General features: G+C 39.8%; 1 protein-coding gene across 5 annotated transcripts in view; it reads left to right on the top strand.

Moving 5' to 3' along the window:
• Nucleotides 1-27822, top strand: part of KCNJ16 (potassium inwardly rectifying channel subfamily J member 16) — a 358272-nt gene that overhangs the window by 231834 nt on the left and 98616 nt on the right. For all 5 annotated transcript variants that reach the window (XM_057536933.1, XM_007185589.2, XM_007185585.2 and 2 more), the window contains 2 exons: nucleotides 13353-13424; nucleotides 14265-14423. The gene's annotated coding sequence lies outside the window, so the exon portion shown is untranslated. The remainder of the gene's footprint in view (nucleotides 1-13352; nucleotides 13425-14264; nucleotides 14424-27822) is intronic.

Below are 27822 nucleotides of genomic sequence, written 5' to 3'. Positions count from 1 at the left end.
TATCCCTCTTAACAATCACAATAATAAATTAAGTAGCATTTGAAAGCACCAAGAGAGGAAAGCACACGTCAGATCAAAACTGTTTTATTCCCAGAGTGCCTTAAAGCAAGGGTGCCTAAAGCAACCCATCGCTGCTGGAGATGCGCTCCCTCTGAATCAGCTACTACTTGGGACCAACTGTGAAATGTTCGAAAGGAAAGACTCATCTTTCTGAGTCATGAGATTCTTCCTCTGAAAATACCTTATCATCAAGAGCTTTAAAATTTATTTTCAAGTCCAACCTGGAAGCAGAACCAGTAAGACAAGTCGATATCAAAAGCAAAAGGGAAACCACATTGATAAAAACGTCGGAGCCGCCAAGTTCAGAGGGTCCAGCTTTTGGAGAGGATTCAGGGAGGTCTCTTCCATCAGAACCAGTTTCCCCTTCTTCTTCCTTTCCCTTTCATGGACTCTGCCTCTGGGCACGTGAAAGTGTCCTTCCATGCAGTGGGGAGTTAGTTTATTTGTGCATGGGGGTGAGGCAGCCTTTGATAAATATAAAACCCCATCATTATCTCATTTTGGTGCATTCTGAGATTTTCCTAAACAGATGTCATGGAAAATTCATTGAGAAAGAACATAACTTGTTACAAAAGTAACCCACAGATTTTATCTTTCTCTTTTCCCTTAAAAGTTCAAAGCTGGGAGGAAACGACTTAATTGAGATAGGCCTTAAAGAAAAAGAACTTAAAGGTAATTCAGGTGTCATTGACTCAGCAGTATTAAGTGAACGGTGTCCGGTGGAAATTTAAGTGCTCTCAATGACCTGTGATCCTGTTTGGCACTTCAAACGTGTTCCATTTTCTTACAGTCTCCAACCCTTCTCATTTTGAATATTGCTACTCTTCCTATATTAAGAAGATGCCACCATGAACAGAAAGACAACTTTGAGTTTACTTTTCTAAATAATAGACTGGTTTTCCCATGAACTATTGAGAGGCCTTCCTCATGCCTCCGATAACAGAAAGAATGCATTTGCAAAGAGAAGAGTGGGTTCAGGGATAGTCCAAAGGACAAAGAGATGATACTTGACCACGTGAGAATCAAATCCTTGACTTTGATCGTTAGTTAAGTGCTATTTGAACTTGTCACTAAAATGGAGAAGTATCTCTAAAGGCCTGTATCCTGGACTATAGGGTAAAACTGGAACCATTATTATGGAGTTACAACTAGTCATTTGAGATGTGTCTTTAAGATACGCTTTCTCTCTGAATCCAAGCCTGGATGACCGTGCAAGGTATCTGAGAATCAGCAAAATCATTTTTCTTTACAATTATCTAAAGAAATACCCTTACCCGTCTCTGACTATTAGATGGGTTAAAATAAAAAAACCTACACACAAACAAAAAATGATACAATATCAAGGGATGGGGAAGATGTGGAGCGATAGGAACATTCATACTTTGCTGATGGAAATGCAAAATGATGCAGTCACTTTGGGCAGTAATTTGACAATTTCTTTTAAAGTTTAACATACATTTACCATATGACCCAGCAATTTTAATCCTTGATGTTTACCCAAGAAACATCAAAATTGGGGTTTACAGAAAAACCTATACACGAATGGTCTTCGCAGTTTTTTCATAATCGCCAAAACCTGGATGCAATCCAGATGTTTTCCATTCAGTGATTGGATAAACAAACTGGGTTACGTCCACACAATTCAATTGATGTGCTAATCAACAAGGATGAATCTCAAATATATCTTGTTATGTGAAAGAAGCCAGACCCAAAAGGCTGCATACGTACTCTATGATTCAATTTCTAAGACATTCTAAAAAAGGCCAAGTTATAAGGAGGAAGAACAGATCAGTGGTTGCCTGGGGATTATGAGTGGATCAGTTGACTGCAAAGGGCCAGTGTGAGGGAATTTGGGGACATGCTAATCAAATGAGCATCAAATTTCATAGAACTATGTACCACAGAGAGTGACTTCTACTGTATGCAAATTAAAAATATATATATATATATACACACAAATACTACAAGCTTATTCCACAGCATATCTTTTTCAAACTGGAATTGAAATTCAGTAAAAGAGCTTCAGCTTACGTGTACCCCAAAGAGAAGATGCTAAAAAGAGTAGAGAAACACTGGGTTTGCTTCTTCGTCAAAAATACCAGTCTGAGATAAAGTACTTTGGGGGGATTTTCTGTGTGATCACACTGGTGTCTGGCTCTCCTACCTGTGGCACGTGGCTTATGTACCTCCAATTGCTTTCTTACTCTGATTCTGTGATAATCAATGAATCATAGATCTCGGGAGAGAAAGGGTCATATTTCACCTAATTAATTCGGCAAATACTTCTTCAGCGTCTGTCATATTCCTGACACTCCTCCAGGGAATGGAGAGTCATCAGCTTAAATGGATAGACTTCATCCTCTACCAGGCAACCCTGAATTTGGTATTTGTAGTATTCAGTCGTCAAAAATCTTCACCTTCAACTTGTTTATTTTCCGGTTACTGCAAACTTCCTAATTCAGCCGAACTTCAACTAGTAATTAAAGTCGATTTGAGTGGGATGGGGAGGGTGGGAGGGAGACGCAAGAGGGAGGAGATGTGTGGATATATGTATATGTATAGCTGATTCACTTCGCTATAAAGCAGAAACTAACGCACCATTGTAAAGCAATTATACTCCAATAAAGATATTTTAAAAAAAAAAAGTCGATTTGAAAAGCACAAAAAGGTAACATCAAAAGAAAAAAAAAACACCAGTATCAATTTGGGGGCCTCAGTCACTTCCGATACTATTTTTCTGATTCGTAACTCAAAAGAACTTACGTCCTTTGCAAGTTGAGATTCTAGAAACTAATTGGCATTTTCACTTTCATTTTTAATTTCATAAAAGTATAGGCAACCCACACTAATTTGTTTATTTGAAAGTAACACATAGAAATTAGAAGCGCTGCTTGTGAGATCCTGGGACACTAGGTGAGAACATTCTGTCTCTCAGGAAGGATCCATGTGTATGTGACATCAGTTATTTAACTAGACAAAAATCTTCTGGATGTGCTAGAGTCAGGAGCTCTCTAGAACTTTGAGAAAGGAACTGTATGTAGTAACAAGAAGCAATCTTTCCATCCAAAATGAGGGTGTGTCCAGGAATTGATAAAATGACAAGGGGATTTATTAATTTCCTCTGGCTGCTGTAACACATTACCACCAACTCCGTGACAATACGAATTCATCATATTATAGTTCTGGAGGTCAAAGTCTGAAGTGGATTCCACTGGGTTAAAATCGAGGGGCTGGCAGGGTTGCATTTTTTGTTTGTTTGTTTTTCTGGAGGCTATAGGGGAAAACCTGTTTTCTTACCTTTTTAGCTTCTAGAGGCCACCCACATTCCTCCTTCCATTTTCAAAGCTGGCAGTGGCTGGTCAAGTCTTTCTCATGTCCTGTCACTCTGATGCTGACGCTTTTGCTTCTTCTTCCATATTTAAGGACATTGTGATTATAACCAGCACACCGGGATAACCTGGGATAATCAGCAGATGGGTAACCTTAATTCCATCCGCTGTCTTTATTCTCCTTTTCCACGTAATGTAATGGATTTACCAATTTACCAGAGATAAATCTACCTCTGGATGCGTGTTGACCGGCTTCATGAGGGTCTTTTGTTTTATTTAACGCTGCAGGAGGTATTATAAGATGCTTCCTGTGCAGATCATCTTTCAAAGAAGTAAACAAGCCAATAGAGGAATAGAGACAGCCTACAGCTAGTGATCTATCCCCTCGTCCTTCCCAGGCAGCTCATCCTAAGTAGCATTACTACCAAAACAAAATCATTGGCCTCCAGTGCCATTTTGTTCTCATTTAAGGCCATGTTAATGTGTCTGTTCACATCTGGAACCACTGCAGGCAGACCTTGGAGAAGCTGCCCGTTCGGTTCCAGATCACTGCATGAATGTTGCAGTGAAGTGAGTCATACAGATTTTTTGGTTTCCCAGTGCATGTAAAAGGCATACGTACACTATACTGTAGTCTGTGAAGTGTGGAAGAGCATTAGGTCTGAAAAACAGTGTACATACCTTAATTAAAAAATACTTTATTGCTAATTATCATCTGAACCTTCAGCAAGTCCTAGTAGTAACATTAAAGTTGACCACTCGCTGATCACTATAACAAATATAATAATAATGAAAAAGTTTGAAATACTGCACAAGTACCGAAATGTGATACAGAGACACGACGTGGGCAAAGGCTGTTGGGAAAATGGTGCCAATAGACTTGCTCGATGCAGGGTTGCCACAAACCTTCAATTTGTAAAAAAATACAGTCTCTGTGATGTGCAATAAAGCAGAGCACAATAAAACGAGGTAGTACTGTATTTCTTTGTGTTGACACTGATAAACTTGTCTTTCCTGCAAGAATTTGAAGAACCTCTAAGTCTAGGATAAAACATGGTTTTGCAGGGCTTACGTGTTTCACCCATGAAGAGGATTTCCTCATTTGGGGTAACTTTGACCAGATTTAGCTTTTTCTTTAATCTTTCTTTTTCTAAATAGTGATTTCGATCAACACAGATGAGAACCATGAGCCTCTCACTGTTTTACTTTGCTGTAAGGAATTCACAAAAAAATGAATGTTTCGTAATAAAATCCGAATTACTTAAGTTTAGTGTGGATTTCTTAGCCAATTACCAGTTTCTTTCATCCTAAGGGAGACCACTTGAGAACCTTAAAACTATGTTGGATTCTTTTAATTCTGTGACTAGAAATTTTTAACAAAGAGTAAGTTCATACTTTAAAGAAGATGAAAAATGTTTATAAAATTAACTCAAGGTTTTTTTAGACATCAGTTTGGGTTTTCCTCATCTCTGACCTCATACATATTTTTATGTGCTAAGTGTACATGGATCTGAAACATACAGATTGAAATAAATATTCACTGTTTAACAAAGAAGGAAAGGGCTTGGGAAAATGAGATGACTTAGAATAGAAGAGACGGGTCAGGACCACCAGATTGGGAGCATGTGTTTTGAGGTCTGACAGATATATGTTTGAATGCTGGTTTTATCAGGGCAGATACTCTAATTTAACCACCCAAAATCTGTTTTTATCCTTCGTCTATGGAAATAAAACCCCCATACATATGCCAGTTTTTATCTAGGCTCACGCACATCTAAAACTACTACCTTTCCCACTCCTGGGCATATATCTGGGTAAAACCATAATTTGAAAAGATACATGCACTCCAATGTTTACTGCAGCACTATTTACAATAGCCAAGACATGGAAGCAACCTAAGAGTCCATCAACAGAGGAGTGGATAAAGAAGTGTGGAGTATTAGCCATAAAAAAAAAGAGATTGAAATAGTGCCATTTGCAGTAACATGGATGGACCTAGAGATTGTCATACTGAGTGAAGTTAAGTCAGACAGAGAAAGACATATATGATATCACTCATATTGTGGAATATTAAAAAAAGCTGATACAAATGAACTTACTTACAAAACAAACAGACTCACAGACTTTGAAAACAAAATTATGGTTACCAAAGGGGAAAGGTGGGGGGGAGGGATGAATTAGGAGTTTGGGATTAACATATACACACTACTAGATATAAAATAGCTAATCAACAAGGACCTACTGTACAGCACAGGAAAATCTGCTCAATACTCTTTAATAAGCCATATGGGAAAAGAACCTGAAAAAGAATGGATATATGTTTATGTATAACTGATTCACTTTGCTGTACACCTGAAACTAACTCAACATTGTAAATCAACTATACTCCAATATAAAATAAAAATTAAATTAAAAAAAAATTAAAACCCTACCTTTCCAAGATTTCCTTGCAGTTAATGTGTCCCAATTAAGTAAGTTCCAACCAGTGGTATATATAAGTGAAAACTGTGGTATAACTTCCTGGAAGGAGGAACCATGTACTTTTTCTTTTTTTCCTTCCTTCCAGGGCTGGAACGATCATCTTGGACCAAGATGTAGAAAATGGTAATATAGCCAGGTTGAAGGGCCTTGAGTCCCTGAGGATAGTTTAAACCACTGTTACATTTTCTGTTAGTCTTGGCCAAACCTAATCTAATTCAGTCACTTCTTTGAAACTAATATCTTAAAGGGTTGCTGGGAGGATTAAATGAGATAATATATTTAAATCGTGGAGCACAATGGCTCGTCTGTAGAAGGTAAAATAAATGTGAATTCCCGTCTCCTTTCCAGGATAGCTAAAGTTCTAAAGACTTTCATCCATGAAAATATCTCAAGTTTGATCTTCAAAGTTAATGGCAAAGGAACATTTTTGACTATGAGATAGAGATGCCTCTATAAGGACAATAAAAGAATTTGTGCTTTTTTTTTTTTTTTTTTTTTTTTTGGCCACACCACAAGGCTTGCAGGATCTCAGTTCCCCAACTAGGGATTGAACCTGGGCCACGGCATTGAAAGCCCAGAATTCTAACCACTAGGCAACCAAGAAACTCCCAAGGATTTGTGTTTCTTAATTCATTCTTATATATTAACTTATTCAACATGTTTTGAGTACTGATTAAGCCCAGGCCTGTATTCAGGATTGTCATTGTAAGTAAGACTTAGGTTTTGCCAGTGGTAGGCTCAGATTCTATCGGAAAAGAGAGGCAGAGAAGCGGCCATTAAGATACAGTGATAAGTACCACAGTTAGAAATAGTCACAAAAATACTATGGGAATAGAGAAAAAAGTGGCTCAGTCTGTCTAAGGAAGCTAGGAAGATTTTATGAAGGAGAAATTTCAACAGGGAACTAAAAGACAAATTGATATTTGATAGTGAGGGAAGGAAAGGTTTTAAAATATAGGGAGCCCCACATATCAGGGCATGAAACAGTGTATTTAGTGGATAACGGAGTAGTTTTGCAAGGCTGGAGTGTTAGGCATGAAGGTTTATGAAAAAGGACTGAATAGTAGGTTAGCATCAGATTATGACCAAAAAAATTTTAAAAATAGGTCTAATGGCAGAGTGGAGGACGTATTATAAAGCTGTAAGTGTGGAAGACAGGGCCTCAAAAGACCATTTAGGACACATTTTCTAGGTTTGATAAAAACAAAAAACAAACTAACTCTTATTTCAGCAGAAACTGGAAGGTGAAAATATTTCATAAAACATTGGAAGATAAAATCACCGTTACTTATGACTCTTTGGATGTGGTGATAAAGGCAAAATATTCAGTACAAGTCTAGAGATCTCTCGAGCTTTAGATTAGCTCTGTGGTAGAGTGCCTTTAAACAAAAAAGAGGCATATGTGGAAGAGGCAGTTATTCAGCTCTACTAGGATGAGGTGGATCTTATTTGTCCATGTGATGTCTGGGTGGAAACAGTTAATTGGCAATTGGCTAAATGAATCCGGAGTTCAGAGCTAATCATTCCTGAGTCGTATAGGTGGTGGTCACCATATGGGGAAAGAGTGACATCTAGTAAGAACTGTGAACTTTCAGCAGAAGTGCTTGAAACAAGGCAAAAAAGCTGAAGACAGAAGCCCAGGGAATACTTTGAGAAGTCAGCAAGACATGCCATGCCACAATTTAGCTCATAAATTGAAGAAGATTAAAAAATTGTTAAAGTTAAATTATTAAATAGAATGCTTCACATATTCAGAGGAATACAGAAAATTATATCACACACCTCTGCACTTGCCACTGAGATTTAACAACTGTTCTTCTAAAGGTTTTGGTTTTGGTTCTTAACATTTAGGTCGATGATCTATCTTGAGTTGTTTTTTTTTTCCATATCATATGAGGGAAGTCCTGGGGTTCTCTCTCTCTCACCCCTCCTCCCGCCCTCCCTCCCCCTCTCTCCCTTCCTTCCTTCCTTCCTTCCTTCCTTCCTTCCTTTCCTTCCTCCCTCCCTCCCTCCTTCCTTCCTTCCTTTTCTTCTTCCTTTCCTTCCTTCTTCCTCCCTTTTCTTCCTTCTTCCTTCCCTTCCTTCCTTCCTTTTCTTCCTCCTTCCTTCCTTTCCTTCCTTCTTCCTTCTTTCCTCCTTCCTTCCTTCCCTTCCTTCCTTCCTTCTTCCTTCCTCCTTCCTTCCTTTCCTTCTTCCTTCCCTTCCTCCTTCCTTCCTTTCCTTCCTTCCTTTCCTTCTTCCTTCCTTCGTTCCTTCCTTCCTTCTTCCTTCCTTCCTTTCCTTCCTTCCTCCCTCCCTCCTTCCTTCCTTCCTTCCTCCTTCCTCCCTTCCTCCCTCCCTCCCACTCTCCCTCCCTCCCTCCTTCCCTCCCCCTTTCTTTCTTCCTTTCTCTCTTTCTCTCTCTCTTTCTCTTTCCATAGATAGCTGCTTGTTGGGGAAAACCTTTTCCTCCAACCTTGCTTCTGTTGTAGAAAATCAAGCAACAGTATATATCAACCTACTTTTGGACCCTCTTCTGTTCTGTTGATCTATGTGTCTATCCTTTATGCCAGTACCACATTGTCTGAATTATTGTAGCTTTATAGTAGACTTAAAATCAGGAAATTTAAATATTTGAATTTCCTTTTTAAGATTTTTTCTATTCTACTTTGTCTTCATGACCATATAAATTTTAGAATCAGTTTTTCAGTTTCTCAGAAAAACCTCCCTGGATCTATACTGGAGTAGTTGAAATCTGTGGATCAGTTGGGTAGAAAATTTACGTTTTAACAATGTTGAATCTTCTGATACATGAGCATGGAACAGTTAGCTGTAGTATTCAGAATTGATCAGTAAATGACTTGAGCCTAGGGATTTCTTTATGGGAGTATTTTTGGTTAGGAACTCACGTTTTTAATAGATATTTAGTTAACTAGAGGTTTCTTAATTTTATTACATTTTTCAAAGAACCAACTTTTGGCTTTGCCGATTTTCTTTCTTTTTCTCTGCTTCATTGAATTTCATCCTTATATTTATTGTTTCCTTTCTTCTACTTACCTTGTGTTATATTTTCCCGTTTTTCTAAATTCTTAAGTTGGAAGCTCGATGATTGATTTTCAACATTTTAATGTTTAGGCATTGATTTAAACTATTACAATTTTAAACATTGATTTTAAATATTTAAAGGTATACATTTCCTCCTAAGCACTGCTTTAGCTGCATCTCTCAATCTTTGATATCTTTTCCTTACCATTCAGTTCAAGATATTTTCTAATTTCCCTTCTTATTTTTCATTTGATCTGTGTACTATTTAGGATGTTGATTAATTACAAAAATATTTTAATTTTCTAGACGTCTACATATTTTATTGTTATTGCTTTCCATTTGGTTTAATGGTAGTCTCAAAACAGGCAATGTATGATTTTAAACCTTTGAAAGTTATTAAAACCTGTTTTATTATCCCGCATATGATGTTTGGTCCATGTGGTCCAGCATATAGTTTATCTTGGTAAACATTTCATGTGGGCTTGAAAAGATTATTGTGCAGTTGTTGGATGCAAAGGGAAATCACAAAGGATAACTGGAATATCATGAACAGCTTTATGCCAAAAAAATTGGCAAAAAAATTGACAATTTAGTTGAAATGGGACAACTTCCTTGAAGGACACAAACCACCAAAACTAACATAAGATGTGATAGAAAAATCTGTACAGATGCAAACAGTTCTTTATATATTCTTGATATAGTGGTTTTCTTTCAGGTAGATTAATTGTAAATGTTTTCTGCTGGGCTGTGGTTTGCCTTTTCATTTTCTTACTGGTGTTGTCAGAAGAGATGTTTTCATTTTGATGATGTCCAATGTATCAATTACTTTTTTTTTCATGGTTAGTACATCCTGTCTTGTCTACTCTAAGGTGGAGAAGATGTCCTCCTATGTGTCTTTCTAGATTTAACTCTTACATTATTTTATAACTTTATACTTTATTTTTCTTGAATTAATTTTTGCATATAGAGTGACAAGTCCCAGCTACTTTGTACAATGGAAAATGCCCTCAGGAGAACATGCTGTATAAATAGGGGTCTCACCCAGTGTGGTTCCCTTCCTTCAAAGATCCAATGTCCCCAACTTTCTGCTCTTTTTCATCACTCTGCAGTGCCTTCAAAGTTGCTTTTACATTTTACTTGATTGTAGTTGTTATCTGCAGGAATATTAGTATATTCTACTACTGGGCTCAGAACTCCTTTAATCTCCTTTTTAACCAGATATCAGACTGTGATTTTAAAATGTGAAGATTCATCTGTTTCAGAAATTCTGGAAAATTTTCAGCTACTCTCTCTTTAAATATTTCATTTATTCTCTATTCTCCATTTTTCTCCTTTTGTAATTCCTAGTAGCCATTTTTATACTTTCTTATTCTATCCTTCTTATTTCTCTTGATGTCTTATATTCTGAATTTCCCTTTCTCTTTGTGCTGCATTCTGGATAATGTCCTCAGCTCTGTCTTCCAGATTACTAATTCTCATTTCAACAGCAGCTTAATTTTGTCCAATGATCTTTTTTCTTTCTTTGATTACATTTTTTAATTCTGGTCTCCCCCCCTTCTATAAATCAGCCTAGCTTTTTTTTCTCATGTTTCCATTGTTCATTTTATATCCTTCATTATTTGACACCTACCTGTGTTATATCTTTTGACATTATTCTGTTACTTCAAGTCTTGTATGCTCATCCTCTTGTTTGCTGACCTCATGAAATGGTTTTTTGTGTGTGTGAGCTGCAACATTCATGATCTCAAGAAGACGTAGCAACAGTCCTCAGCAGAGGTTGATCATTTTCTCAGTGAAAATGTGTGTGTTTAGTTTGCTCTGCAATTTGTTTCTAGGATTTCAAGGGCTAGTGACCTGCTTTTACACCGATTTCTCACCTTGGGGTATACAGGCACCATGTGGGTTGCATAAACTTCGCTCCACACCAGTGGTGTTGGTCTGAGACTCTTAACTTCCAATAGGATGCTTTATTTTGTCCTCCCATTAAGAAGAGCTCAGGCAGAGATATACGTTCTCATCGCCACACACACAAGCTGATGAACGGACTTAGCTAGCCCACCCCGTATAGAAGATTTAAACCTAGCCCAGCCCTAGCCGGATGTAAGGCTTAATTGTAAATCTCAATCTAATGCAAGGTCAATGCAACCTCTCCTGTTCATCTGCATGAGTTAAAATACCAGTCCCAGTCTCCACGGCCTAGCTGTTCTGTTAGTTTCTGGGGTCCCTCTGGCAAGCGTTTGTAAGCTTCTCTCTCTAGCTGGAGTTGCCTCTCTATTTCTGGAACCTGGGAACTTCCCTTCCTTTCATTTGGATTCATTTGGATTCAGCTGTATCATTAATCAAATATTTCTGTGGTAGCGAGGAGAGAGTCCCTCACTACCTGAGAACTTAAAGTTGCCGTTAGAGTTTATTATTCTTGAAGGAATGTAGAGGGTGCATTTCATTTATATGTTTATCCTTTATAGTACTTAGCTCAGGGCTCTAAAAGTCCATCTGTGCTTAATAAAAATAGGCAGAATGAATTTTAAAATGAATCGAAGGAGAGAACTTTAAATAGTAAAAGCTAGAAGAAAGAAGGCTTTAGTCTTGTAAAAGATGAATTCTCTCTCCCCATCTCAAATGGTTCTAAGAGTGAGGTGGGGACAGGCCCTGGCAGAGGTTATTACCTTCCGTACTGATGTATCAGTGGTCGCGATGCACTGCTTCATTTCCAAAAAACAGTCCCCTGCTGGTTGCTGTCTACAGAAATTCTGCCAACATCCTGGTGGTTGCTGGTTTGTAGTTTTATGGGTTTCCAGAGGATCAAACACTGTATTATTATGTTTGGCTACTAACTTGGGTCGGCAGTTCAAAAGGAGAAAAGAAGGGGAATAAAGTAGCTAGGAGGGGAAATGGGGATCGTATGTAAGCTGGTGTATTTAAGACAATGAGTTGGATTTACTGAGCATGAAGCAGTCTTTACTGAATCTCAGTTAATTTCATTTCAACAGAATATGATTGTATAGGTTCAAAGCTCTGTTTTCGAAGAACTGAAGATATGGCAATTATGTACCAGTTTTAATTTGGACTAAGGAATAAATAAATAGGTTGCTTGCTCCATGTGTATCCTTTTACAAAGTGTTGAAATGGAATGTTTTTTATCAACAATGACAGAAACAAATAGATTATTAAACATACCCCGAAGCCCAAATCCCTCTTCCTTCAAAATAGATTTATTTACCTAAATATAATTTGTAGGAATATTGATATGAAATATATAAGTATAATATTTGGCATTTAAAAATAACATTCAGTCATTATGGAGGGGCTTCCCTGGTGGTGCAGCAGTTAAGAATCCGCCTGCCAGTGCAGGGGACACGGGTTCGAGCCCTGGTCCGGGAAGATCCCACATGCCGCGGAGCAGCTAAGCCCGTGCGCCACAACTCCTGAGCCCGTGTGCTGCAACTACTGAAGCCCGCACACCTAGAGCCCATGCTCTGCAACAAGAGAAGCCACCACAATGAGAAGCCCACGCACCGCAACAAAGAGTAGCCCCCGCTCACCGCAACTAGAGAAAGCCCGCGTGCAGCAACAAAGACCGAACGCAGCCAAAAATAGATAAATAAAATAAATAAATTTATAAAAAAATAATAATTATGGAGTGACTGAAATACATAAACTATTTTAAGATCTGAGACAATGTGTATATTTTCTCAGAAAATGAGGTTCAAGTTATTAATGTAAGAAACTCTGGGCCTTGACCATGTCATTATTGAAATCTGCATCCCCAGCACTTTCTTTAGTCTCAGAAAAGAATCAGCATATGTGTAACACTTGTAACAAGTGTAACATCCTCTTATAGGGCCAAAAAAAAAAATCATGTTTGACTTTGCCTTAGATCCGAATGGGACTGGGAGAGGGACGGGTAAAACTATTTTGTTTGCCGTTTTGTTTAACATAAGACACACTGTTTATTCCCATATCGGTTGCTTCTCTTTCCTGCTCCATTCTCAAAATAATTGTTGAGTGCTGTTAACTCTATAATTAGCTGGCTATCAAGTCCAAAAGGAATAAGAGAGGATTGTGTACCGACATTAAAAAAAGCATCAGGGAGGGATAAATTGGGAGTTTGGGATTAACATATACACACTACTATATTTAAAATAGATAACCAACAAGGACCTACTGTGTAGCACAGAGAACTCTACTCCATATCCTGTAATAAACCTAAGTGGAAAAAGAATTTGAAAAAGAATAGATATTTGTATAACTGAATCACTTTGCAGTACACCCGAAACTAATACGTTTCAAATCAACTATAGTCCAATATAAAATAAAAATTATAAAAAAGCATCAGACACAATACAGCTCTTTATTATTATTAAGACAAAAGTGCAGATATATACATATATTTTATCAATTTATCCATTATTCTCTCATCAAATAAATATTTATGGAACACTAATTTTGTGTTTCTAGGCACTAGGAACTCAGCCATGAAGAAGTGAAGCAAGATGTTCGCTTCCAAGGAGGAAACATTCTGGCCTGGAGGTACCATAAACAAGAAAGCAGATAATGCAAAAGCTGTGGATAAAATAGGAAAGGAGTAGAGAGTGACCGGCTTGTATTGGGAGGGCTGTGCAGAACAGGGTGGCCAGAGATGGCCTTTCTCAGAAGATACCATGTATGCAGGTATCTGAAGGGCAAAAAGGAGCCCGCTTGTTGAGGAGAGAAGCCGTTAATAGCAATACGCAGGCCACGCCCTCCTCTCGCTGGGGTCCGGGCTGTAGGCCCCCATCTAAATACTTGAAAGTTACAAATCAAGCTTACAAACCATTAATACAATATTTTCTATAATCCCACCTTGACAAATAAGCCTCCCTAACAACCTGGAAGGCTTGCTTGACATTTAGAATACCTTGAACTTTCTGGCACTCTTCACTGACACATGGCAGCATGGGGAGAGCTGGTGGCATGGGGAGAGCCAGCCCCATCCCTAAGTAAGCCTGTTTTTCCTTCTTCTCTCACCTCTGGCTGCTTCCACCTCTGGGGCCACCTGAGGAGGCCCCCAGGCTCGCGTGCGGACACCCCAGCCCACGCGTCCAAGCTCTGTCCACACCCCCGCTGCCCACCACTGCTTGACAACCTCTCGGGCCAAGAAAGAACATGTTACTATTTTCAACCAGTTTGACTTTACTAAAAGTCTCCCCTATGACTAAAAGTTCCGACTGTAAAGTTCTCGAGGTGTGACTGTGATTGAGATGTGTCAGAAAAATCAGAAAGGCCAGGGTGGGCAGTGGACAGTCCCCCAGTGCGGTGGAAAGTTATTAAGTTGAGCATAATCCGCTGTGCTCCACATCTGTCTCATATCGGCATTTTCATCTGTTACAGAAACGACGTTCCAAAATGCCAGTTTAGCTTGTGGATTTCAAGGAAGAGTTTCCAATCAGATATGTGGTATCATTCATCCTCTCTCCACCCTCCTTAAAAGAAAGACCCCGACTGCAGCAACACCTACACGGAGAAAGGAGGACCAGCTCCGTTTTATGGGTAAGCAGACTGAAGCTCAGTGTTCCATAAGGTGGCAGAGTAGAAAAGGGTTAGGAGCGTGGAGACTCATTTGGGTCCTGAGTATCCTACCTGTTGGCTGTGTGACTTTGGATGAGTTAATATCTCTACCTTTAGTTGTATTTAATAAATCATCTCATCAATGGTGACAATGACAGTATTCACCACCTAGCGTTATTGAGGGAAGTTAAATGAGCTGACACATGTAATGCATTTAACAGAATGCCTGGCACATAATTTATGGTCAATAAGCATTCGTTGGTTTTAATTATTACTTCTACTACCAGTACAACTATTTCTGCTATGACTATTATTCAGAGCTACATTAAGTAATTGAGAGAACTTCAATGTAGGTTTTCTGATTCAAAGACTAGTGCCCTGGAAACCTTTAAACTAATGCTCATTTCAGAAAAAAAATAAAAACGCAAAACAAAAAAGTAACAACAAAATCCAACAGCACCATTACTTGCAGACAACCACCGTCATGCACAATCACAGTATTAAAGGAGGTAAAGTCAGGGCATTGACACCTCCTAGTTTTGTAAAGGCAAAGCTGTGTCCTTCCCTGTACAATCACACTCACTGTGAAGCTCCTCCAGCCGCTGAGGGAGCTCTTGACTGTTCACATAAATGGAGTGTGACAGTTATATGAAACAATGGACTACAAAACCTAATTACAATTTGGCCTTTGGCTTTAGGGCTGGAGGTTCAAAATCTCTCTCTCTCTGTCCTTCTCTACCTCCCTTCCTCCCTTTTTTTTTCCTCTCTCCGTCTCTTCCTCTGACTGTCTCTCCCTCACATACACACAGAAGTACAGACACACACAGACACAAACACACACACATACACACATTAGATGTGCACGCACGGTTTCCCCTATGTTGACCACCGTGCTCTTAGACTCGCTTTGGCGCCCTATGACTATTGTAGATAATCGCTCCTACTCAGTAGTTAACTCTACGTGAAATTCCAACATGACCTTAAATACCTTGTTGTGTTAGACGTTGTATTGCAATCGTGACAGGTTCAACGAGTTAGGATATGGTAGCAAGGTGGTTTTGCAGAAGGAAATATTTTGTTCTCAGGCTTTGTACCTGGACTTCATACTGCTTCTAGGAAAACTTCTAGCCCCTGTGTGGTAAGAACTTTGAGCTCAAGCAGACTGGGGTCAAATCCTGGCTTTCCACAAGGGATTTCTACAAAGTTCCATCTCTCTGAATCTAAGTTTCATTTTCTGTAAGGAAGACTATCATAAATAACTACTTTTGTTATTGTTAATATTTATTATTGTGATTATTCCTTGAAATTAGAGCTAAGAGACTCTATGAAACCCATAATAATCCTTATCTGCCACTCGGGAGGAAAATCTTTGACAAAAAAAAATTCTTAAGGAGCATGTTGTTAGCCTAGGTTCCTTAGAAAGAAAAGCCTGAGGCAAGGGCTGTATGGGGTAGTTTCTTTGGGGAAGTAATCTCAGATACGAGGCGTGGTGGACTGGAGAAGGCGAGCAAGATTGGTGGGGAAATGGCATTCTTTTGTCCTTTTTTGTGGCTGAGTAGTATTCCACTGTATTTATGTACCGCATCTTCTTTATCCATTCCTCTGTCGATGGACATGTAGGTTGCTTCCATGTCTTGGCTACTGTGAATAGTGCCGCTATGAACACTGGGGTGCATGTGTCTTTTCAAATTATGGTTTTCTCTGGATATATGCTCAGGAGTGGGATTGCTGGATCCTCTGGTAGTTCTACCATACTGTTCCCATAGCAGCTGTACCGATTTACATTCCCACCAACAGTGTAGGAGAGTTCCCTTTTCCTCCACACCCTCTCCAGCATTTATTGTTTGCAGCAACATGAATGGACCTAGACATTGTTATACTGAGTGAAGTAAGTCTGACAAAGACAAATATATGATATCGCTTATATGTAGAATCTAAAAAAAAGGCTACAAATGAACTTATCTGCAAAACAGAAATAGAGTCACAAATGTGGAAAACAAACGTATGGTTACCGGGGGGTAAGGGCGGGGGAGGGATAAATTGGGAGCTTGGCGTTGACATATACACACTACTATATATAAACTAGATAACTAATAAGGACCTACTGTACAGCACAGGGAACTCTACTCAATACTCTGTGATGGCCTATGTGGGAAAAGAATCTAAAAAAGAGTGGATACATGTATATGTATAACTAATTCACTTTGCTGTACACCTGGAACTAGCACAATATTGTAAATCAACTCTACTCCAATAAAAATTAAAAAAGAAAGAAAAGATTGGTGAGAAAGCCCGCTAATAGCAGCCTCGTCGAGTGGTCTCCACTGAGCTTTAGTAGCTCCATTGCCTATGCCCACAGGCATAAAGATCTGGGCTCAATGCGGTTTAGAACTGCCCGTCTGAAAGAAGGCAGAAGAGGAGATTTATGCACTAGTTCCCATCCTCCAAGGTTCAAATGTTGACCCCGGGGGCAGCAATTCCTTAGAGCTTCCGGGATGCACATGTATGAGTGCCCGGAAGGTTCTGGTAATCATCCCACTGTGTGGGTGTCAGAGAGGCCCCAGGGCAGAAAGCGCAGCTGAAGCAAGAGGCTGTCAGATGACACTGCTGGCAGTTGCTGCCTTAGCAATGGTCTCAGTGGAAGAAGGGCCAAGACGATGTGAAGTGGAGCCTGAGAAGAATCTTCGGCAAGTATTTTCACTAACAATGGGTCAGTAATAATAATGGGTTAGTTGTTATCCTTTAGTAGAATTCAGAAGAATATACAAGTGCTTATAAGTTCAGATAATTGTTAGTTTCCTTGGGGGATAGGAAATAATGGAGGCAAACGCATTTTTTTCCCTCTTCTATTTAATGCAGAGTTTTTCGACCTTGGCATTATTCACGTTTGGGGCTCAATATGAATTCTTTGCTGGGGGCCGTGGTGAGCAGCTCTCTGCTCTGTAGGATTCTTAGCAGACGCTGTAGCCTCTCTCATCTAGATTCCAGTAGCAAGCCCTCCACCACCCTTTCCCTCGTCCCCAAATTGTGAGGACAGAAAAAGTCTCCGGACGTTGCCAAATATCTCCAGGGGATGGTTGATCACCGCTAGCTGAGAATCACTAATCTCATAGCATCGCAATGTCTCTCCTGTCTCCCCTTTCTCTCTACCTGCCCACCCCCATACTGACCCCCATAACTGTTCTCCCAGCCCAAGTACACAAGCAGTTCATACCTATGACTTACACCCCCATCCTAGCGACCGGTACCAACCAAGATTTTTCTCTGTAGTTCTGTTTACTAGAAGTGCTATTAAAAGCAACCTGATAGAGCCAACGCAACTGGATGTAATTAAGAGCAGTTAAATAAAGGAATCTTATGAAAAAAGTATAAAGGGAGTACTCAAGTAGTTTGCCACAATGAGGTATGTTTAAAAATATTTTTTATGTGTTTTTCTCCATGTTAAAATGCTCCTCATTTAAAAAGGAACAGCTTAAGTACTACTTCAGAATGTTTCCTTTGGTAAGCCTAAACCAGACCAGCAAATTAATGAAGACAATATAAATCTGTCCAGGAACAATTTTTTCCCTTTCAAATGTTATGCATTTCTGTAAAATAAATGTTTAATTTGAGAATAATTTTAGATTTACAGAGAAATTACCAAGGTAGTACAGATGGTCCCCTACACCACACACCCAGTCATCCTGTTACTAACATCTTCCACCTGTATGGTCCGTTTGTCACAATGCAGAAAACAACATTGATCCTTTATTATTAACTAAAGTCGATACTTTATTCAGACATCTTTAGTTTTTCCCTAAAGTCCTTTTTTTGTTCCAGGATCCCATCAGGAGACCACATGGTATTTAGTCATCGTGTCTCCTCAGGCACCTCTTGCCTGTGACAGTTTGTAGCAACCTTTCTGATCCTGGGCTTCTAAATCAGCAGGTGATGGGAAGCCCTTCAGGGCAGAGCACTGAGGATAAATGTGAATGAGGATGAAGAGCCCCGGCTTTACCACCTGCACATCCACAGGGAAACGCTGTGTCACTGGAGTTTCCTGAGACATCAGGAACGTCGAAACAACACAACATAATTTCATAACGATGCACGAGGTTCCCAGGCACACAAAGGCTTGCAGTGGCTTTAGGTTCTGGTCCCAACCTCCCTTCTCAACCCCATTTCTTTCCGACCCCCCTCTCACATCCTGACACCCGGATGTCCCCACTAGTCGCCATTCTCTGTGTCCTAAGATGTTTTGACTCGGCTCTGGACTCCTGCTGGTAAATCTGTCGGACTGTCTTTCCCCACCAGTCTACCTGTTAACACCCTGCCCATCACGCAGGGTCACCTCCTCTTTTGAGCCTTTTCTCATGGTCACAGTCAACTTCCCTGTCGATGCAGCTCCGCAGTCCTCAGCTTGGACTGTTTCTAGTTACCTATTCGTTCTAGGTGTCTGCAAGTAATAACAGTGACCCTAAGCATTCATGGCATTTCCCCCTGTGCCCCGTGCAGAGACTCTTCATGCATTGCCTCGTTTAATCTTGGTAGCAAACCTAGGGCGTGGTTACCCCCTAGTGACCCCGCTTTACAGAAGAGGATGTGGAAGCACAACACATTTCTCGTCCCATAACTCGTAAGTGGGAGAGCAACGCTGGGAAACTAAATCTGCCCAACTCCTAATAAGGTCTGAGGCTAGCGCCTTGCTTTTCTAATTTCTAATAAGTTCCCAGCACCACTTTCCTGGCCAAAGCTCATTGCTCCCCATTCCACAATCCCGTGTGAGCTGCTCCGACATAGGGATCCATTTCATTCACGTCTCCATTCGCAAGGCCCTCAGTTCAATGCCTTATACATTGAAGGCATTCACTAAAAGCTTACTGAATTGGATTTCTTAAAAAAAAAAAAAAAAAAAAAAAGTTATCCTGGCCTTGAAGCTTGAACCCGGAGCCCTGAAAGTGAGTTGGAAGAATGCTCATGGGAGGAGAAGAGCTAAAAATACCTTCTCATTAAAGTGACAATCAGAAATACCCGTGAACTCTGGGAAGGAAATGCTTCAGGTTCTCTGGCTGCACAGGGCTCTGGGGCTGAGTTCTGACTGGAAGAAACACGCCCCGTCCAGGGACTGTCTTTTGCCCACACTGGAAAATGACAAGGTGTGGTGGACCGCACCGCGCTCTGGGACTCAGCAGACCAGGGGTCCAGACTGCGGGGCACTAACTCCGTGACCTCCAGAAAGTTTCCTGACCTCTCTGGGCTCCAGTTTCCTCACCTGTAAAATGCCGGTGGAGGACCTTGGGCAAACCTTGAGGGTCCCTCCAGCTCTAACATTCTGTGATTCTAGGTGCAGTTATATGAGCCCTGGAAACAAGGCTCATCCACGCAGCCTTTTGGAGAAAAAGGAAAGGAAAAGGGAAAAGAAAAACACTTCCATAAATGTATTTATAGCACAGCCAGTGACTGTGAATCACGGCATAATTAATTCTCTTTTATACAGTTGCCTTGTTCCCTGACTTGGTGCAGTCATTCCCAAGCCCTCCTCAACAGCAACTTCATTGACAGATACGGCATTTTCCTTGTCGCTTCACACTGAATAAGTTCAAAGCATCCAGACTAATCTCTGAGTTTCTGCCTGTTCCAGATTTCTGTAACTGCATGATTCTAATCTTCTGTGACTGACTGACAGACCCAGTTCCCGAAGGATGTAAGATAAATGTGATCTATCTTGACTTCAGCAAAGCTTGGAATTAACTTCCTCACATCAATTTTGTCCATCAAGTTTTAGTATTAAGTGCTTTACCATTTAATTATGATTCGACTAGAAAAAATTGTCCATAGGCTGGTTTGACACTGCCGTGTGCAGATCCTGGAGTGAGTAGATAACAAACACCCTCTTCCGCAAAAGGATTTGACCCTCCATTTCTTAACTCTGATTCTCTCTGGCACAGCCTTCTGATAACTTGTCTTCTTAACAACACCTCCGAGAAGAACGTTTTCTCACAAAATATTTTTCCCTGGTCTCGGATCCCATTCCGGGATTCTTAAAATGGCATTTAGGGAGCTACCTGCAAGTATTCATGCTTGATAACCGTCTTGAGTATATTTTGCAAACTTTGTTTTTATTTACTACCCATCTACTTCCACTATTGAGTTGAGGAAGTATCATTTCAGTTCCTTTCCCCCTGATTTAGGGAATCGAGGGTTTAGTCTGAAGCTAATAGCAGCTGATTTTATGTTGACAAATTCTGCAGAATGGCCAAAGTGAGAAAAACAGCAGGCCTGTGCAGCAGAAACTCAGGAGCTTTCACTTCCCGTTTATTCCCATCTCAGTCACGTTTGAATTTTGATGGGAGTGGTGTGAATAAAACGTAATGCAACCACAGTTCAGATTTCCTCTTTGACCTTGAACAAGGCAGTTTACCTACCGGGTTTTGGTTTCCTCACATGTAGAATAAAGAAAGAACTTGGCTGGATGACTTCTAAGGCTTTAAAAAAATATACTGTTCAATGTAAAGATTCAGGGAGCAATCTGGATTCATCCGTTTTTATCTGTCCAAGCTGGCTTGTGTCCTAAAACAGTAAACATTTAGGGGTTATTTTAAAGTTTTTGTTTTTGAACTTAAAATCTTATTTTCCAATGATATGCTTTTGATGTATCCCTTCAGGGTAATGCTATATAAAATGTATGGCCACAAGGGTGGTGAATTTATCAGCTAGTAACAGCATCTTCCTTTTATCACCTGAGGTAGTAATAGAACATTATATGCTGCACTAAAAGTCTAAACATTTTGGAATCACTCAGAAAATAATCAGCCTGCCATAAATGTTCCTGAGACAGATAGCAGTGAGCCAGACAAGAAATGCAATTTTTGGCAGAAATAACTAGTTTTCTTAAAGCAAGGTCCTTACCATCCACTTGACCCCAAATGGAACAGGTTTAAAAACACTCAGGGATTTCCAGCTTGTTCTGCTGTGTCTGTCTTCAACCAGTTGTGAGTACGTAGCTTGCCCTTTGTAGAGCTGTGACTTTCAATCCTATCTTCAGTTTGTAAGCAGACAGAGGTACCGCTGCAGAAAATGATAGAGGTACTCTTTCTTGTTTTAATGATGTTCTATTTCGTGAGAAAAAATATATATGTAATCTTTTTTACTTTACATCATATAAAATTCATCTTATACATTTACAAAGAAACTTTGAGACTCCATATGAGACAGCAATTTAAGACTTGGGGTCTTCTGAGTTAACTGCAACATTAGTTGTTTTGTATCCTTGGGGAGGGTATCTCCTCATCTGTAGCCAATCTGATTTCATAATGCAGCTCAACACTTACACTTGGAGAATATTGGAGAAAAGGGTGAGGGATGCCCAGAGGCCTCGCATAGAATTATAAAGGAGATGTTGGTATGTAAACAACTCTACGGTCCCATTCAGCAGCACAGGCCTCAGGGGCCTTCTGTCAGGACAAGTGATGGGAGAGGGCTGGCAGGTCTCGTGTCTAGTCATGGCAACTGTATTTTCTGAGCTTAGTATCTGATTGTTTCCCAGGCAGCCGAACGTCAGTGGACAGTCCTGCCGATCCCTTACGCTGCAACTTCTCCCACATATTATCCGTGATGCAGTGAGATAAGAAATCTGTCAGGGAAAACCATGGGTCCAACATGGCAATTTTGGGTTTCTACTCACTGCAAAAATGAACCTCAAGTAGGACTTGTTTTGCAACAAGATAAACATTAATTTCAAGATTGGGTTTGCCTCAGATGCTGGCTGATTCCAACTTTTAGTCTTGTGCGGTTGCCTTGATCTGGAGGAGACATTATTATTTTTTTATCTAGGGCATGTTGCTGGTTCCTGTTGTCTTTTCTGTAATGTATACTTTGTCTACCTGGTGCGGGAGAAAATGAGAACAATGACAGAGGAGAAATAGGGATGTATTTCCTCGTCTCAAAGCCACACCAAAACGAAAAACTACTAATTCCAAAACTAAACATGTTGAAGAAAACAACTTCTTCCTTTGCTGGACAGACACATGTGATTGGAAGCAGAATGAGCATTGTTCTCACACTGTGTGCTGCCACTGATAGAAAAAATGGACTTTGCTCCATTTATATCCTGTCATTCTTTAAAGTAATGTTTTTAGGTCTGTTTTTAATTCTGTTACTGTCACATTGCTTTAAATGGTCCTGATTTACAGTGGATTCCCTTTGTTAAGTCAGGGCTTCGTGGTGTGGCATTTTCCAGAGGAAAACAGTGGCAAATACTGCTGGAACCCGTATATTATAAATGAGATCACATGACTTGCTTGCAAATACTCAGGGCACAAGAAAGTTCCCGTTTTTTAATCAGCAGATGACAGCCCAGATGAGTAATGAAATCATGGTAGGAGAGAAGGGTTAAGGTTTTTCTAATCCATCCCCTCATTCTAAGCAAGGCTACATTCATCTAAACATTCTTAGAGTGATTAAAATCTTCCCTATTTATTAAAGCTTCCAAGGAAGAAAATCCATCGAGCAGTATATTGTAATAGAAAGACTGTGGCTTTAGATTTTGCCTATATTTTTATTCTAGCTTTTCTGTTTATAGGCTGTATAACCTTGGACAATTACATAACTTTTAAAAGCTTAACTATTGGTCCACCCCCAACTCTCACCCAAAAATGTCTCATTAATTAAAGTTGGTAATAATTACTACATATACTATTGTGAAGATAAAAAAGTATAGCATGTATGGTGATGTACCCAGTGAAGATTGCAATTTTTATGTGAGGTAACCATCATTTGGGTAATTTATACAGGTTTCTGTGTTTCGGGATGATACCTGTTGATCTGAGAAATTCCCTAAGAAGTTGCTGGAGATACACACAGGTGTCAATCTACTGTTCTTGGTGAGGACAAACAATTGAATTTTGATTAAACTAGGATCTGAGTGCTCTGGGGACGTGATCTTTTCATAACCTCAGGTAGAGTGAAATTCTGCTGGTAGGGTAGGGCGATATGGAAAATTTACATGAGAAATACAGGGGTATCCTGGAAACAAAAGGGTTGAGGACTTAACTCCTCTCTGAAATTCCCAGGTGGTGAAACTCACTAGACTGGACCAAGATGGGTGGCCTCAGTGAAGCCTTCCTGTCAAGGAAGGGTGAGGTGGCTCTGGGATCTGTAGCAGGGGAAGCGCGGGCATATTCATAAGTACATCCTACATTTAATATTTCTCCAGTGTTGTCCCAAATGTACTGAGAACCAACCAATCCCGGTTCTTTGTCTAAAGAGAGCCAGTCTTTACAGATTCTCCACAAATGAAGTAAAATTCCATTTCTGATTTCCCAAAGCCTGTTCTGTCTTAGTAAAAGAGACTGTGACTTGTATATCTTACTGTCCGGCAGAATGTCCTCAGCTCCTAGACCATTTGCAGGCGGCTTCCAGCTTATTTGGAATGGTATGAAGACTTGAGAGGTTTCTCAAATCTGGTGTGGGAAATGGAAAAGATTCAATTCTTGGTGGTCAAAAAAAAAAAAGGGAAATGATTCTTTTCATATCACTGAGGAAAACATTGGCCTTGTTCTTTGGCCTTTGGTTTCATAAACAAGCTTGTTAAGGATCAAAACAGCACCGGGGCCATAAATTCCCTTAACATCATCTTTTACTTTATTCTCACCATTTTAAAATTGAAGGAGTTTGTGTTTAAGAGAAGAATTCCTAGATAAAGCTGTTCTTTTCTCTCCTCCCTGTTTACCTCTATCCCAGGTCACCCTTGAGTGCTATCTAGGAGAGGTACTTTTACTGGTCCAAACTTTTTACGTATTTCTCAACCAGTTAGATCCCACCAGATAGAAGCTCTCCATCAATTCTTCACTGCTGTCCATCTTTTTTCAAACTTGTTGACATCTTGGTCACATCTTGTCCTACAGCCAACTAAAGAAGATGTGTTGATGTGAAAGATGGCAGACTCTTAACCTCGCATGGTTAGCTTAGGGACAGTATTTATTTTCTCCCCATCATTCTTCTCTTAGATATGGAGAGCACTTAACACTTCTCAATATGCTTCGGTCAACATTATCTAATTTGGTTCTTGTATAAACTTATAAAGTTCGTGGTATTATGCCCTTATTATAGATTCATCGTTTAGTCCCCAAATATAAGTGAACTATGCTAGGCCAGGTATTGAGGATACAGCTTTGAAGAAGCCATATGCTCTGCCTTCAAGGAGATTATTGGCCAGTGAGGAATAAAGGTAAGTAAAGGGGCAAGTGTATTATAGGGAAATTACTGCGATCACAGGGCTCCACGGGAAGGCATAAGAGAGAGAATAATGTTGTGAGACTAGAGTAGGCACTGTTGATGTAAACCACTTGGCCTTTACCGTATCGGTACATGCTTGTCTGTCTGCCAACTGCCAGCACCTTCATCTGTTTACCTGAGAGGGCTTCCTCTGGTCACCTAGGCTATTCATCCCTTGGCCAATGACGGGTCGGCATTAGTGCTTGCAAACCCCAGCTCCCTTGCTCCTTGCTGCATGCTCCTTGCTGGTTTCTATCCTTCCCCAGCTGGGTCAAGCTCTAATTACCCCCAGTGAGAACTGTCTTGATAACTCTCTTAGCTTCTCTTCCCCCGTCTCACTTTGGCACTCTCTGTATTTCCCAGGATCACGTTCCAAACAAAATACTTGAATTCTCATCCATGTCGCAAAGTCTGGGAGACTTCTGGGAGAAGCCAAATAAGAGGAAAAGATCAATAAAATACCTTTTAATGATAAAGAAAAACATGTATGTTTATATTTAGAATATACTTCTTCATCCTTTAATCCGTTCATTCGTTTAATAACATTGGAGTGCTTCCTATGTACTACGTGAGAATTGCTGAGTATCTGGGATGAAAAAGTAGACATAATTTGTGACTCCAAGTAAAAATAAACTTATAGAAAGAATCTTGGATACCTTCAATAAGGAAAACAAAGGAAAAAAAGCAGGGCATTAGGAGTCGTTTTGAGAAAAAGAAACCCCTCATTTAAAAAATGTGGACACAGGCTGAGAGAAGGCCACCTGGCTAGTCTAGGGCAGAGCAAGGACAGGAACGCAGGTCTCTCTACTCTAGTCCAGTATTCTTCCTGTGGTACCACGTGGAAAAATGGAAAAGAAGTGAACTCTTTAAATTTTATGACTGTTAATTATGTCCAGAAATGTATGTGATAAGGTGGTAACCACTGACTTTTTCTTTCAAATGGACTTTAAGTTAACTAGAGGAAGAAGTAAGTGAGGAAATTATTTCTTCCACTTCTTCTTAACCCACCCTCATCGGCCAAAATCAGCACTCCTAACATCAGACTCTAAAAAATAGCAAAAAAACAAAAAAGCAAACAAAAAGCCCCACTTCTATTGATGTACCTGCAATGGATTGGGAAGAAATAAATGGTTCCAAATGCTTTTTTTAATTTTTATTTTATATTGGAATGTAGTTGATTAACAATGTTGTGTTAGTTTCAGGTGTACAGCACAGTGATTCAGTTATACATATTACATGTATCTATCCTTTTTCAAATTCTTTTCCAATTTAGATTCTTACAGAACAGTGAGCAGAGTTCCCTATGCTCTACAGTAGGTCCTTGTTGGTTATCCATTTTAAATATAGCTGTGTGTACGTGTCAATCCCAAATGCTTTTTATATCCTGTTTTCCCACCCCTGATCTCAGAGCGATACTGTACTATAGTTCAGGCTTTCTCTCTCGAGCTGGACATGACATGTGATGGAAGGAATTTTGGGGAATTTATCATGGACCACAGCGTGGTCCCCCACCTTCAATAGCTGCTCACAAGGCAGAAGCCAAGAAGGTGACTGGGGTCCTAAGTTGTCATTGGAACAGGCGGGACATGTCTGAAGGTGGTTCAAATCCAAGTCCAGGGCTCTTTAGTATTATTGGATTCAAAACCAGAAACTGCTCGTACTGGTCCAGATCCCCTCCTGTTGGTTGTAAGAGTGGTATCAGGTGATTCCCAATGACTTACTTATTCATAAACCAAATTAATAGAAGTAAGTTCTGATTCTTACTGGTCCAATTAAGGCATTCTGGCAATTGCCTTTTGGATAAGGTTGTGACTTCTGCTTTATTATGATGGTACCTGCAATTCATAGATGGGAACCATGGGCTCTCCTTTTATGTTCTCCTAAATTAGAAACACTCAACAAATGCCTTATACACCTACAGCCCCACAAATATTTATCTTCCTTGGTGTTCTAGCATCCTTTACATTTATCCCCTTCCCTAGGCCTCTAGCAATTACAAAATCCATTTACTGTAATTACAAAGCTCCATTATAATTTGATATATGCGACAATTAATATTCACCATCTGTAATCTTCCAAATGAATATCTGTTTATTCCAGTACTTCAGCTGTGACATCTAAAAATGAAGGTAAATAATTTGACAAGGACCTCAAAAGTCTTGAATGTTTTCTTTCAACTGAGAAGTGTGTGACTTCTTAAAATATCTCAGGCTCTTTCTTTCATAGGACTTCTGTGAATGCCCTTATGGATATTTTTGTGAGACTAGAAAGGGAAAAGATTTGGATTAAAAATTTCTTGGCTATTTTTAGAGAAGTCCTTAACAATCGAAAGATGCATTTAGAGATTTTTTTTCTAAAGGGAATGCTATTCTGTTGTCAGTGCAATCCCTAGTTAATAACTGAGGCACTAGAGTTCAAATGATCATCGCCACCATCATCAAGTAGAAGTATCCTCATCATTATCTAAGGAATCTAATATTATACTAGTTTTAGTTGGAGTTCTTGGTTGAAATAGAAACCAGCAAACCACCTCTGGGTAACTTAGGTGGAAAAATGGTAGTTCGTGAGATCTGTAGGATCTCTCAGATTTAAGCTGGAGAGCCAGGCTCAAGCAGAAATCAAGGAAGGAAAGGTCCCTTCAAGGTGTCCCCAGTGGACTTTGGGACATCACTGTTCATCAGCTGACCTTTATTATTGCTGCCTCTGGGGTCCAGCAACCCTGGACACTGGCTGTTGCTCTGCAGAACTGAATTGCTTTTGGACGTTTCCTGCTATGCCAGGGGAATCCCCATATTACACTGAAATTTTTCTGACTTTCTACATGCATCTCTTTTGTTATTTTTTTTCCACTCCAGGGTCAAATGCCGGCCACAGCATCTGATTAACTAAGCTAGGCAATGTGTCCAGAGTTTTTCCTACAAGAGGCAAAGACAGGTATATCTGATGTTCCTTTTGATTCACAGTAAAAAAAAAAAAAAAAAAAAAAAAAAATGGAATTCCACCTCCTACCTATCACATGGTCCTGGTTTTCTGGAATCATCAAGGTTGAAGCCTGTTATTCAGATGTAATGATTAATAGTGCTCCCCTCATTCTGAAATGTATCCAGGTTTGGATGATGCTATGGAA

Source organism: Balaenoptera acutorostrata, chromosome 20 (assembly GCF_949987535.1).
Source record: "Balaenoptera acutorostrata chromosome 20, mBalAcu1.1, whole genome shotgun sequence".
Taxonomy (NCBI): domain Eukaryota; kingdom Metazoa; phylum Chordata; class Mammalia; order Artiodactyla; family Balaenopteridae; genus Balaenoptera; species Balaenoptera acutorostrata.
This window is presented reverse-complemented; position numbering and strand designations above follow the sequence as displayed.